The sequence below is a fragment of the Bos javanicus genome, chromosome 17 (genome assembly GCF_032452875.1).
Source record: "Bos javanicus breed banteng chromosome 17, ARS-OSU_banteng_1.0, whole genome shotgun sequence".
NCBI classification, from domain to species: Eukaryota; Metazoa; Chordata; class Mammalia; order Artiodactyla; family Bovidae; genus Bos; species Bos javanicus.
This window is the reverse complement of record NC_083884.1, coordinates 62,433,538-62,447,948: the sequence shown is the minus strand read 5'-3', so window position 1 is coordinate 62,447,948 and position 14,411 is coordinate 62,433,538. Positions and strand designations below refer to the sequence as shown.

General features: G+C 40.2%; 1 protein-coding gene across 6 annotated transcripts in view; it reads right to left on the bottom strand.

Annotated features, from left to right (window-relative positions):
• HECTD4 (HECT domain E3 ubiquitin protein ligase 4) overlaps positions 1-14,411 on the bottom strand; it is a 170,695-nt gene that overhangs the window by 153,852 nt on the left and 2,432 nt on the right. The gene's annotated exons all lie outside the window — the stretch shown is intronic.

Genomic DNA, 14,411 nt, shown 5'->3' with positions numbered 1-14,411 from the left:
ACAGTTGACTGAAAGCCTGAAAAATAAACAAAAAAAGCCTCTATGTGGAAAAGTTCAAAATAAACACAATAATGCTTAAGTTCACTACCTAACCACAGAACAACTAAGTTAAACAAAAATTCATTCAAATTCATTAAGAGTTTTAGAATTATGAGTAAAGCAAGGTATTGTTAATTAACTTCCTCTAATCTAGCTGTTTTCAGAAATCTCTTGTGAAGTGAAAGTCACTCAGCATGTCCAACTCTTTGCAACCCCATGGACTGTACAGTCCATGGAATTCTCCAGGCCAGAATACTGGAGTGGGTAGCCTTTCCCTTTTCCAGGGGATCTTCCCAACCCAGAGATTGAACCCAGGTCTCCCGCATTGCAGGTGGATTCTTTACCAGCTGAGCCACAAGGGAAGCCCAAAAATACTGGAGTGGGTAGCCTTTCCCTTCTCCAGGGGATCCTTCTGACCCAGGAATCGAGCTGGGATCTCCTGCACTGCAGAAGGATTCTTTACCAACTGAGCTATCAGGGATATCAGGGAAGCCTGATAGCAGGGAAGAGATTCAGAAACCTCTTGGGAATGCATTATTCCTATGAAAAACTGCATTGTACTCTACACAAAATTAAAGATGTTAACCATCATATTATCCACACTCCTGCATTACCAACATGTATTACAACTGCTGGAATGTGTTCAATTTTCTTACCTAAAATGCAAAGCACAACCACAATTAAAATTCCTTAAGTCTCACCTGAACTATTACTTCAGTTCATCAAAAATAACTACCTATTCTTATCTTATTCTCTGTTAATGAATTCTTCCTCACCTATGTCCTCAACTCATGATGGTGGTAGTGGTTTAGTTGCTAAATTGTGTCCGACTCTGGCAACCCCATGGACTATGGCCCTCCAGGCCCCTCTCTCCATGGGATTTCCCAGGCAATAGTACTGGAGTGGGTTGCCATTTCCTTCTCCAGGGGATCTTCCTGACTCCAGGATTGAACCTAGGTCTCCTGCATTGCAGGTGGTCTCCTACATTGCAGGCAGAGTCTTTACAACTGAGCCACCTTCATTAAATCACACTTTTTCACACATTTCAAATGCACCTTTTAAAATTCAGTTCAATCAATATCCAATTTTAGAGCTGCTGCTATATTAGTAGGTACTTGATGTATAATATGAAATGGCTATTCTCAAAGAGCTTATAGTATGATAACTTTTACATAAAGCAGTGCTACAGAGATACAGAAGAGAGTGTGACTACCTCTAACCATAGGCATCATGAAAATTTCATGTAGGAGTAGCATTTGATCTGCCCCTTGAAGGATAAAGAGTAGGGTGTCAAAGGTGAAGGTGGGGTACCCCAGGGCAATGGAACCACATGACCCAAGACTGTAGGAGTAAATGTGGTCAATTTATAAAATATGGGGGAAGGCAGGGCAAGTATTAATGATACAAGACTGGAAAGCTAGATGGAGCCAAGACATAGCTATGTTGAATTATTTTATTTTGTAGGAAATGGGAAGCTGTTGAAGATTTGAGCAAGGAGGTAACATAACTGTGCTTTAGGAAGATTACTCTGGCAGCCTGTGTAGGCTGTGCTATGTAGTTATTATTTAAAATAGCTGCCATTAATTCCTGTCTCAGAGATAATAAGTTATTAGGACCAAATGCTACCTAAAGCAGAGTTATAGTGGAAAATCGCTTCAAGAAATGAAACAGAGTCCTGCTGCTGCTGCTGCTGCTACTGCTAAGTCGCTTCAGCTGTGTCCAACTCTGTGAGACCCCATAGACGGTCTCCTACCAGGCTCCTCTGTCCCTGGGATTCTCCAGGCAAGAACACTGGAGTGGGTTGCCATTTCCTTCTCCAATGCATAAAAGTGAAAAGTGAAAGTAAAGTCGCTCAGTCCTGGCTGACTCTTCGCGACCTCATGGACTGCAGCCCACCAGGCTCCTCCATCCACGGGATTTTCCAGGCAAGAGTACGGAGTGGGGTGCCATTGCCTTCTCCGAACTAATTATATTACCTTGGACAAATCATTTCACTTCTTTTAGTCTTTTTTCCTAAAATAATCAATATCTCCTCTACTGTCTCATGAAGCCACTGAAAGGATGAAATGAAAATAGTATGTATGGAAACCCTTGGAAGGCTTGCTGGCCATAAGGTCTCTGTCACAAACACTCAACTTCCTTGTAGCATGAAGGCAGATACTACGTAGAGGATGGACTGGGTATGTTCCAATTAAACTTTATTTATAATGACAGCTGGATATGGCCATGGGGGCCATAGTTGGCTGACCTATGTATACAGAAGCACTGTCCAATAGGTGGAACACATATGGAATTTAATATTTTTCCAGCAGCCACACTTAAGATAAAAAGAAATTAATGAAATGAATTTTAGTATATTTTAATTTAAATAATACATTTTATTTAATCCAAAATACTATCATTTCTACATTTAATCCATTTAGATGTTATTAGGGAGATATTTCGGAGAAGGCAATGGCAACCTACTCCAGTACTCTTGCCTGGGAAATCCCATGGATGGAGGAGCCTGGTTGGCTACAGTCCATAGGGTCACAAAGAGTAGGACACGACTGAGCGACTTCACTTTCACTTTTCACTTTCATGCAATGGAGAAGGAAATGGCAACCCACTCCAGTATTCTTGCCTGGAGAATCCCAGGGACGGGAGCCTGGTGGGCTGCCATCTATGGGGTCGCAGAGTCAGAAATGACTGACGTGACTTAGCAGGAGCAGCAGGGAGATATTTTGGGCTTCCCTGGTGGCTTAGCTGTAAAGAATCCACCTGCCAATCCAAGAGACACAGGTACGATCCCTGGGTCGGGAAGATCCCCTGGAGAAGGAAATGGCAACCCACTCCAGTGTTCTTGCCTGGGAAATCAGACAGACCCTGGTGGGCTACAGTTGCTGGGGTTGCAAAGAGACAGACATGACTTAGCAACTAAACAACAGCAAAGGGAGATATTTTACAACTTTTTTGGATGAATCCTCAAAATCTGATATGTTTTTTACACCTTCAGCACATTTCACTCTGACTAGCCACATTTGCAGTGCTCAATAACCACATGTGGGCAGTAGCCACATGTACCCACTGGACAGTATAGTTCTGGAGGCTATTTAAATAAAACTGCTAAACTTTGACAATACAAGCATAAAATAACACTTTGAACCATAAAAGAAACCACAATCACATAACTGTACTCTACAGAGATGAAAACAAATTATTTTCGAGCTTAAAAAAATAATGTTCTCCTGGGATACCAACAGTTACTGGTTGAGGCCATTTGTTTAAAATGGTTCATTATTAGCAGTATAAGATACCAATATAAAGTACGTTGATTAATTTTTATTTCCATAGTTTCTGTTGACCAACATTCTCCCCAGATAAGGGGGGAAAACCCCAAAATATTTGGTTAACAAAAAATTGTTCTATTTCAAAAGAACTGCTTGTCATTTTTTAGCAAGTATTCAATTTTCTTTTTTAAAAAAGTTTCCTTTTTAATGGTACCATGTTTAGCAAATGGGCAAAAATCAGATCACCCAGGAAAATTATTATTAGCTAAAAGCTTACAGTTAGTAGGTAATGGAAAAAACTAGGAGAATAACATTTGCAACCACAGAAAACATTAAGAATTTTCCAACATGTGGTCACTTTTATTTCAAACAATTGCAAACTATGCTGGTGTTCAGTAAACCGTGACCAAAAAGGGAGAGATGCTGGCAGAAAGAGAGTCTATCTCTGAAGGGCTTTTAACCCTCACATGTTTGGTGATGCCGACAACCCTTCTCAGGTAACATTTTTAAATGCATAAAACAAAACACATGGAATTATAAAAACCAATTACAGTATACTAAAATACAGTTACCAAAATACTTTAAGAAAGTATCTGTGACATCAGAAACTTCATTATTAATTCATACATTGGAATAACAAGATCTAACAGTTGCCATAATTTCCAAGTGGTGGTGAGGCAAGCACCACCACAAGTATTGTTTAATACTTCAAGATATGTTCAGCAACCATAATAGCAATATGATTTGAAAATATTCATGATTTCTATGGACTTCCTTGGCAGGTCAGTGGTAAAGAATCTGCCTGCCAATGCAGGAGACTCAGGTTCAATCCCTGGATTGGGAAGATCCCCTGGAGAAGAAAATGGCAACCCACTCCAGTATTCTTGCCTGGAGAATTCCATGGACAGAGGAGCCTGGCGGGGTCACAGAGTCGGACACGACTGAGTGACTAAACAACAACTGGTTACAAGGTCACAGGTACTGCCAATACTAGGGTTTGTTGACTCCACTCATAACCGAAGGAAATGCTGGGGAAGTGGGTGGGAGGGAGGCTTCAGAGGAAGGGGAGATATATACACACACACACACACACATATACATATGTATATATATAGTTATAGTTATGACTGGTTCACGTTGTTGTACGGCAAAAACCAACACAACATTGTACAGCAATCATCCTCCAATTAAAAATTAAATTTAAAAATGAAGGAAATGCTGAGTTCTAGCTAAAGGTAGTAGTAAATAAAGATATAATTTTCCCCATACAAGTTCATGGGACTCCCCCCCTCCCCCATCGAATTCTATTCATGTTCAGAATCCCTTTCCCCTAAGGGAAAGCAAACTTTTATTATAAGCTCATCAAAAAAAAAAAAAACTTCCTTCAAAGTTCCCCAAATGTATATTTACCTTTCTATCACATATTTTGCTCCTTTTCAGATTAAATAAACCAGTAGTTGTCTTTCAGCCACACCACAACTGGATAATCAGGAAAGAATTCATATCAAGAACTAAAGAAGGTATTTATTCTGTTAGAGGCCACTGTTTTGATAAAAATATGCTGACACAGATTCTCCTTTAACATTCTTAATGATTTTATCTCACAAGTAAGAAAAGCAAATATATCTAAAGATAGGAGGTCCAGATTTTCTATCTGTCCTATAAATAGCTATACCTTTTATATTAGACCTTGTTCATTTGAAATCAGTCATGCAAACTACAGAGCTCAAAGAAAATAAAGAAAACCCAGAAAAGGTCCATTACAAATACAAGTTGAAAGTTCATATTGATATTTTGTTGGTATAAAACCACTACTTGAACCATGAATCTGTAGTTATTAGGGTTGCTAAACCTACAATTTGCATAAAATAGTCTGCAAATACCATATCTCTTTATTGTTAATCTAAAATTGCTACACACTGTGCTCTGACCTAATAATTCAGTCAACTGCAGGTTTCAGTAGAAACACCAGGGATTCAAGTGTGTCCACTTTAAAGTGTCCCATCATGGAACATTAATTAATTATTCTACAATTGTGCTTTAATAGCACTTCATAAACTCAAAGCTCCACACAAATATTCAACATTACTGGGAGAGGAATCATATAGCACTGTATTAAATAAAAATCTCCTTCAATTATAACTGCTAATAACAATGGGTTGCAGAAACACACTTCGTTGTTGTTGGTGCTTTTCCTTTTTTAATTTTATTTTTTACTGAAGTATAGTTGATTGAAACATACTTTTAAGTTACCACAAATTAGCAATTTACCAAATTTTGTCGATAACACTCAAAAAAAAAAAAAAAAAGAAAATTACACTCCAAACATTAAAAATCTTTTGGATTTACAATAATATATATAAATGTGAATTTAAGAAGAAACTACTAAAAAGTGAGTTAATATGGCTATTTCTGGATAGCGCAATCAAAGGATATTTCTTTTCTCTCTTATACCTTTAGAACTCCCTCCAATTTCTATGACATCCATGTATTACTTATTTATAATCAAAAAAGTTTTGATAGCATAAAAATATAATGAACTTACTATCAATTATTTTCCATACAGGGTAAAAAACAGAGAATTACTCCTTACATTGGCATGTACAAGAGAAAAATTTAAGACAATCTGAGTCCAGACAGTCTGCCTAACAGCTACTCCGCACTCTACACTCACTGGGGGCCACTGCATCTCCTCCCAGGGTGGGCAGCTCCCTGGCTCTGCTGGCCTCTGGCAGCATCCCCAGACCATCAGAATACACAGCTGTTGCTCTCGCCTGCCTATATATGGACATAGTCTGTATTCACTGGATTACTGACTAACATGAGTACATGCCAGGAGGTGAAGGCAATCGAGCCACCAGAGAAGTTCTCTGAAGTGAAGTGATAACAGCTAGGCAACCTCACAGAAAATTCTGGCTTCTTTCAGCTGACTAGGATTTGGCACGCATGTGCAGGTACCCAGTTACATCTATTGGACTCATCTTTGGGAGCAAAAGCCACTGGCTTAAGCAAATGATAAATTTAAGCAAATCCATATGTTCTACGAGGGTGTGAGGAAAAGAGGCCTATCAGAAGCCCTGTTCTTTGGGTGCATGAACTGGGATAGCCACTCTGGAGAGCAACTTGGCAGTATCTATTCTAATTTAAAATGGTCACCTGTGACTCAGCAATTCTACTTCTCAGAAATTGCTCTAGAGAAATACTCCCACATGTGCACAAACAGGCATACAAGGATATCCACTGAAGGATCATTTCCGTATGTTTGTTTAAATATTTATCTGGCTGCACCAGGTCTCAGTCGTGCACTTAGGATCAGCATATGGGATTTAGTTCCCTGACCAGGGACCGAACCCAGATCCCCTAAATTGGGAGTGTGGAGTTTTAGCCACTGGACCACCAGGGAAGTCCCTGAAGGACTGTTTTAAAGAGAGAAAAACTGAATTCAAACAAACAAAAAATACTCATTGTGGGAAGCCAGATAATGAACCGCCCTCAAGATGTCTGTACCCTAATCCCTCAAACCGGTGAATGTGACCTTAGAGGGCAAAAGGGATTTTGCAGATGGGATTAAATTAAGGACCCCAAGATGGGGAAATTACTCTGGATTATCTGGGTGGGCTCTAAATGTAATCACAAGGGACCTTGTAAAAGGGAAGGAGTCAGTCAGAGGAGAAGGTAGGATGACCGATCAGGGACGAGGGTGATGTACTTTCAAGTTTTGAGGAAGAAGCCACAAGCCAAGGAATACAGGCACCCACTAGAAACAGTGAAAAAGGCCCAGGAATGCATCCTCCCCTAGAATCTCGAAAAGGAAGCAGATCTGTCAGCACCTGACTTTAACTCAAGGTGACTCATTTAGGACTTCTGATCTCCAGAAATGTAATAGGTAAGTTCATGTTGTTTTAAGCCACTAAGTCTGTAATAACGTGTTAGCATAGCAACAGGAAACTAACACATCCGTCAACAGGGGAACTGCTAAATAAACTATGGTATTTCTGGAGTCTTGTGCAGCACTTAAAAAATGTGGTAGATCTATATACATATGGAGACATAGAAAACCAAACCATTGAGTTGTTTTTTTTTTTTTTAAGAAGTGAGTTATACAAAGATATGTCTAGCATCAAATCTTTCATGCAAAAAAGAAAAATAATAAAAAAGTGTCATGTATACACACACACACACACAAACATACACATTCAACAATGGTCTTGAAAAGTATGTAAAAAAATTATCATTGTCTTAACTGAGCTGGGGAGTAGATGAAGACAGGATTAGTGATGGTAGTCAAAAGGAACTTCAGTTTCCCCTGCATTTTTTATAAGAATGTATTCATGTGCTGGTTTTTAAAAATATAATGAACACATAAAAATGCTAAAAATGCAGGATCAAAGTAATAGTTACACGATTTCTGCAGGTTTCTCTCCTTTCTAAGTAATTATGCATTTGTCTCATAGTTGATCACCTGCTGTTATTTACATTTGTCTACAACCACTGACTAAACATCTTGCAAAGCAGACTACACTCCTTGTGTTCACCCCACCACCACCATTGTTAAAAACAATCCAGAAAGAGGGGCAAAGGGGAAAGACAGCATGGGGTATATGCAGGAACTGACAGTCCCTTTATAGTGATCACCACAGGCACCTTACCAGACTTAGGAAAGAACAGGTGCGTGACAATTCACCCAGTAGCCCTGGTGGTATATTGTGATAGCCAATATGGAAGTCAAGAAGACAGATAATAATCAGAACTGATTTATTTAGCAAAAGCCTAGGCATACAATTCGAGGAAAACTGAATGAAGACTATTATCTCATCTGCCAGCCAGATTCCAAACAAACTGGGAAGGAAGAATATTCCAAAGGGATCATAAACACACCAAAAAAGCACAATACCCATTATTCACTACTAGAAAAAAAAAATGTTGATGGGATACTTTTGCTTTCATATACAACAGGCAGTTAACTCAATATACATGAAATAACTTCAGCAACATAGCACCTTCCAAAGAGAATGTATACACTGTAAGTACATAATCACATCCATTCTTATTTAATTCTTACATTAACCCTATTATTATCTCCCTAGTACAGATGACTAGGCAGTCTAACAATGGTTTTCAAGCCTCGACCCTGGGCTGGAATCAGCCAGATCTATTTCAGCCTCAGCATTACTAGTAACTGTATGACCTTCCTCAAGTGACTTCATTTCTGTGCCATGGCTTCCTTATTTGTAAAATAAATAACAATAATACCAACCTCATAAAGTTTCAGTGAGGATTAAATGAGATAGTGGGTGGGAAGTGCTTAGCACAGAGCCTGGCCTGCAATATGCTGACACTGTCGTCCTCCTGGTGGCAGAGGTGGTGACAATGATGACAGAGATGTTGCAGTGGAAGAAATCAGGGATGAGCAAAGGTAACTGAACTTGCCCAAGGTCACGCAGCTAGTAAGAGTGCAGAGCTAGAATTTCAATCCCAGTCTGACTCTCTGAATCTGATTGTAACCTCTAGGCAATACTACCTCCCAAGGTCTTCAGATACTTCATCCTAACTTCGTAGCTAGCCAGCCAGGCCTGAGAATGTTATTTTTTATTCAAGTATAGCTGATTTACAATGTTGTGCTAATTTCTGCTGCACCGCAAAGTGACTCAGTTATACACGTGTAAACATTCCTTTTTATATTCTTTCACCTGAGAACCACTGAGCCATTTGCTGAACTGAAAGAACTGTACCAAAATTCAGTGACTCTTATTCCAGTGCTCATTAAATACCTGATAATTAATTCTCTTGCTGAACAAAGGTAATTTATTCATTTACTCATTAACTCTCCCAAATCTAGAATTTGAATTTCTCTGAAAGTACATAAACACTTTCCAAAGATTTCTGACCAAAGGATAAACAGGTGGTAGTATCCTCCTAGGAGAATAGATCAACATTTATGAATTTAAATATCATCTCAAAGATTTTATTTGAGCGTAATGTAAGTATTCAAAGCCTTGTCTATTTCAGCTGACCACCTCCAAGCCCAAAATGTTCCTTCCCTTATATGACAAGACAATACCAAATCAAAGAGATATTTAGTCTTTTTCACTTCCTGCTGCTGCTGCTGCGTCGCTTCAGTCATGTCCGACTCTGTGCGACTCCATAGACGGCAGCCCACCAGCCTCCCCCGTCCCTGGGATTCTCCAGGCAAGAACACTGGAGTGGGTTGCCACTTCCTTCTACAATGCATGAAAGTGAAAAGGGAAAGTAAAGTCGCTCAGTCAGTGGCTGACTCTTAGCGACCCTATGGACTGCAGCCTTCCAGGCAAGAGTACGGGAGTGGGGTGCCATTGCCTTCTCCGTTAATAAAGTATTCTGGGCTTCCATGGGTTTTGTTTTATTGAAGTATAACTGGCATACAATAAACTACACAAATTTAAAGTGTACAATTTGAAGAGTTTTGACATATGTACACTTACAATATGAAATCATCACAATCAAAATAGGGAACATTACTATCAGCCCAAAAATTTCCTCATGGACCTTTGTAATCCCTTCTCCCAAACCTTCCTGCCTGTCTCCATCCCCAGGCAACCACTGATTTGCTTTCTGTAACTGCAGATTAGTTCACATTCCCTAGAATGTCATATACATCTTACAGTGTGCACTCTTGTAAGACTGGGTTCTTCCACTCAGCATAAATCCATGCTGTCAGTATCAACAGCTCGTTCATTTTTATTGCTGAGTAGTATTCCATTATACGGGTGTACCACATCTGCTTACCCATTCACTTGTTGATGGATGTTTTTATTATTTCCAGTTTTTGGCAATCACAAATAAAGCTGCCCTGAACATACATGTTGAAGTCTTTACATGTTGTTGGGGGTTGGGAGCGGGGAGGTGATGAAGAAAGGGGTCCTAATAAACAAACACAATGAAAAATGAGAAACACTAAGCAAAATGCTTGGGTTCAAAATTAATCTAAACTACAGAGTAAAAAATATCTTGGCTACCTTAAGCAAGTCAGTTAGTATCTCTACCAACACCCATATGTATGCTGCTTGTCCCCACTTGGAGTTTGTAAAGTAAAATGTGACAGGAGGCTGAAATCTTTTGGAACTCCCACAAAGAAACTGAGACCTGGGTTCGATCCCTGGGTTGAGAAGATCCTCTGGAGAAGGAAATGGCAACGCCCTCCAGTACCCTTGCCTGGAGAATTCCATGAATGGAGGAGCCTGGTAGGCTATAGTCCATAGGGTCGAAATGAATCAGAACTGATGCTTTTTCCTTGTAAATTCCCTTTTGTTTAGAAGGACTAATGTACTATGAAATGTAATGCAAAATATTTTGAGTTCAATAATATTTGAGTTGTCATTTTTGAGCTATTGCTTTTTTTTTTATTTCTCTTATATTTATATTTATTTCAACACTTAACAAATAACTTCCTGCATGCTTTCACTTTTTGCCAACAATATAAAATGAAATACAGATGGCTATTTTAAGGGGCTTCCCTGGTGGCTCCGTGGTAAAGAAATCACCTGTCAGTGAGGACATGGGTTTGATCCCTGGGTTGGGAAGATCCCCTGGAGGAGGGAATGGCACCCCAGGCCAGTATTCTTCCCTGGGAAATCCCATTGACAGACAAGCCTGGCGGGCTACAGTTCTTGGGGTCCCAAAAGAGTTGGACAGGACTTAGTGACTAAACAACAGCTATTTCAAAGGCCAAGAAAGAGCTTCACTCTGCATCTTTAATTCACTCAGAGTAGATTCAAAGTTCCTATCTACCAGGCCCTGCTTGATCTGCAGCCCCCACCTCCATCCAATCATTCATTCTCCTCTCCCCCGTTGCTTCCTGGGCTCAGAGATCCACACTATGGATGCTAAGGCTGCTTCCCTCTCAGTGAGCTGGCTCTTGCTGTTCTCTGTCTGGGATGTGCTTCCTCTACTAGCTATACGGTACACTCTCACTACACCAAAGCCTTTGACTATGTGGATCACAACAAACTGTGGAAAATTCTTCAAGAGATGGGAATACCAGACCACCTTACTGTCCTCCTCAGAAATTTGTATGCAGGTCAAGAAGCAACAGTTAGAACCGGACATGGAACAGACTGGTTTCAAACTGGGAAAGGAGTACATCAAGACTGTATATTGTCACCCTGTTTATTTAACTTATATACAAAGTACATCATGTGAAATGCTGGGCTGGATGAAGCATAAGCTGGAATCAAGACTGCTGGGAGAAATATCAATAACCTCAGATATGCAGATGATACCACCCTTATGGCAGAAAGCGAAGAGGAACTAAAGAGCCTCTTGATGAACATGAAAGAGGACAGTGAAAAAGCTGGCTTAAAACTCAACATTTACAAAATGAAGATAATGGCATCTGGTGCCATCACTTCATGGCAAATAGTGGGGAAACAATGGAAACTGTGACAGACTTTATTATCTGGGGCACCAAAATCACTGCAGATGGTGACTGCAGCCATGAAATTAAAAGACGCTTGCTCCTTGGAAGAAAATCTATGACCAACCTAGAGAGCATATTAAAAAGCAGAGACATTACTTTGCTGACAAAGGTCTGTCTGGTCAAAGCTATGGTTTTTCCAGTAGTCATGAATGGATGTTGAGAGTTGGACCATAAAGAAAGCTAAGCTCCAAAGAATTGATTCTTTTGAACTGTGGTGTTGGGGAAGACTCTTGAGAGTCCCTTGGACAGCAAAATCAAACCAGTCAATCCTAAAGGAAATCAACCCTGAATATTCACTGGAAGGACTGATGCTGAAGCTGAAGCTCCAAAACTTTGGCCACCTGATGTGAAGAACTGACTTCTTAGAAAAGACCCTGATGCTGGGAAAGATAGAAGGCAGGAGGAGAAGGGGATGACAGAGGATGAGATGATTGGATGGCATCACCGACTCGATGGACATGAGTTTGAGCAAGCTCCGGGAGTTGGTGATGGACAGGGAAGCATGCCGTGCTGCAGCCCATGGGGCTGCAGAGAGTCGGACACGACTGAACAGCTGCATTAAACTGACACTCTCACTTCTTTCAGGTCTCAAATGCCATCCCAGGCTTTCCTCTCTTGCCCACTGCATGTAAAATAGAGCCCTCCCCCATCCCCATTACCCTCCATCCCTCTTACCCAGCTACACTTTTCTCCATAGCACTTATCATTTGACATAATGTATACAAGTCCTACGTTAAACAATATTTGTTACTGTCTATGCTGCGGCTACTGCTAAGTCGCTTCAGTTGTGTCCGACTCTGTGCGACCCCATAGACGGCCTCCTACCAGGCTCCTCTGTCCCCGGGATTCTCCAGGCAAGAATACTGGAGTGGGTTGCCATTTCCTTCTCCAATGCATGAAAGTGAAAAGTGTGCCTGACTCTTAGCGACCCCACGGACTGCAGCCTACCAGGCTCCTCCGTCCATGGGATTTTCCAGGCAAGAGTACTGGAGTGGGGTGCCATTGCCTTCTCCGGTTACTGTCTATATCCCCCACTAAAATAAAAGCTTTTTTAAGAACAAGGATTTTATCTACCCCTTGCTATGCTCACCTCACAACAGTAGGCTCGGCTCACCTCTAAATTCCATAAACACTTGAATGAATTTGTTGATTAAACACTATTTACTGAAAAATAAACAAACCAACAACAACAACAAAAACCCTTCTGTTTAGAATTCACAGGGAAGAAAATTTTTTTTAATTCAAATGCCCTGCTACTGCTTAAATTAAAATGCTAAGTTAATGCTGATCTACTTTTCAGGATGGGTTCTTTTTTCAGATTGACATTTAACTTTAAGCTACACTTACAGATGAAAAGAACACTGGAATTTAAAGACAGGAAAGCCAGGGTCTAGTCATTTGCCCTGCCATAACTAGCTATGTTGTTGTTGTTCAGTCGCCCAGTAGCATCCGAATCTTTGCGACCCCCTGGACCGCAGCACGCCAGACCTCCCTGTCCCTCACCATCTCCCAAAGTTTGCCCAAGTGCATGTCCATTGCATCTGTGATGCTATCCAGCCATCTCATCCTCTGACGCCCTCTTCTCCTTCTGCCCTCAATCTTTCCCGGCATCAGGGACTAGCTTGCTCCAAGCCAAAACCTTTCCTTATCTCAGATAACTTCTCTCTAAAATGAGGGGAAGGAAATTCTCTGCCCGTGTGATGGTTAGGGCTCTGTGCTCTCACTGCTGAGGGGCCTCGGTTCAATCCCTGGTCAGAGAACTAGGATCCCACAAGCCATACAGTATGTCCAAAATAAATAACATTTTTAAAAAATGAGATTGGTGTTTGACAGAAAACAACAAAATTCTGTAAAGCAATTATCCTTCAATCAAAAATAAATTTTAAAAATGAGATTGGTTTAAAAAATTTTTTTTAATAATAAAATGAGAGAAACAAATATCTCTAAGGTTCCTCCTAAAATTCTGAGACTGTTACAGCTAGTGCAGTCTTATGAAAGTTGCCAATCATAAATCACTTAACTCAGTTTGAGTCTCATCTTTCTAATCCCAAATTGAAAGATTGTATATAACTATAAAATCCTGTAAAAATCGGTCATTTTTACCCAGGTGTCCACTAGAAGGTGTGGCCTGGAAGAATATATTACATAGGGGTGGCAGCATTTCAAAAGTTAGGTGTTTTGTTTTGTTTTTTATTTACCTAGCTGCTCCATGTCTTAGTTGAGGCATGTGGGAGCTAGTTCTCTGACCAAGGACTGAACCTGGGTTCCCTACATTAGGAGCGCAGAGCTCTGGCCACTGACTGCCAGGGAAGTTTCCAAAAGTTAGTTTTTAAAAAGTTAATGAACCTCTAATCTTCCTCAAAAATAAAAAGAATAAGTCACTAGAAAGGAAATAAAGATATCTGTTTATTACCCTATCTTTAACCAGTTATTGAATTTAAAATAATTACAAACATGAGCATCATACATACATGATTAGTAGCAGGTATGTTTGAGACCAAATAGAGCTGAGTTAATGTCAGGCTCTCTTTTCCAGTTATGTGATCCTGAGCAAACTGTATACCTGCTCTGCAGTTTACTTGCCTCATCTGTACACGGATACAATATTTACAACTGTTAAAACAGGTAACAATATTTAGCTACCAGGA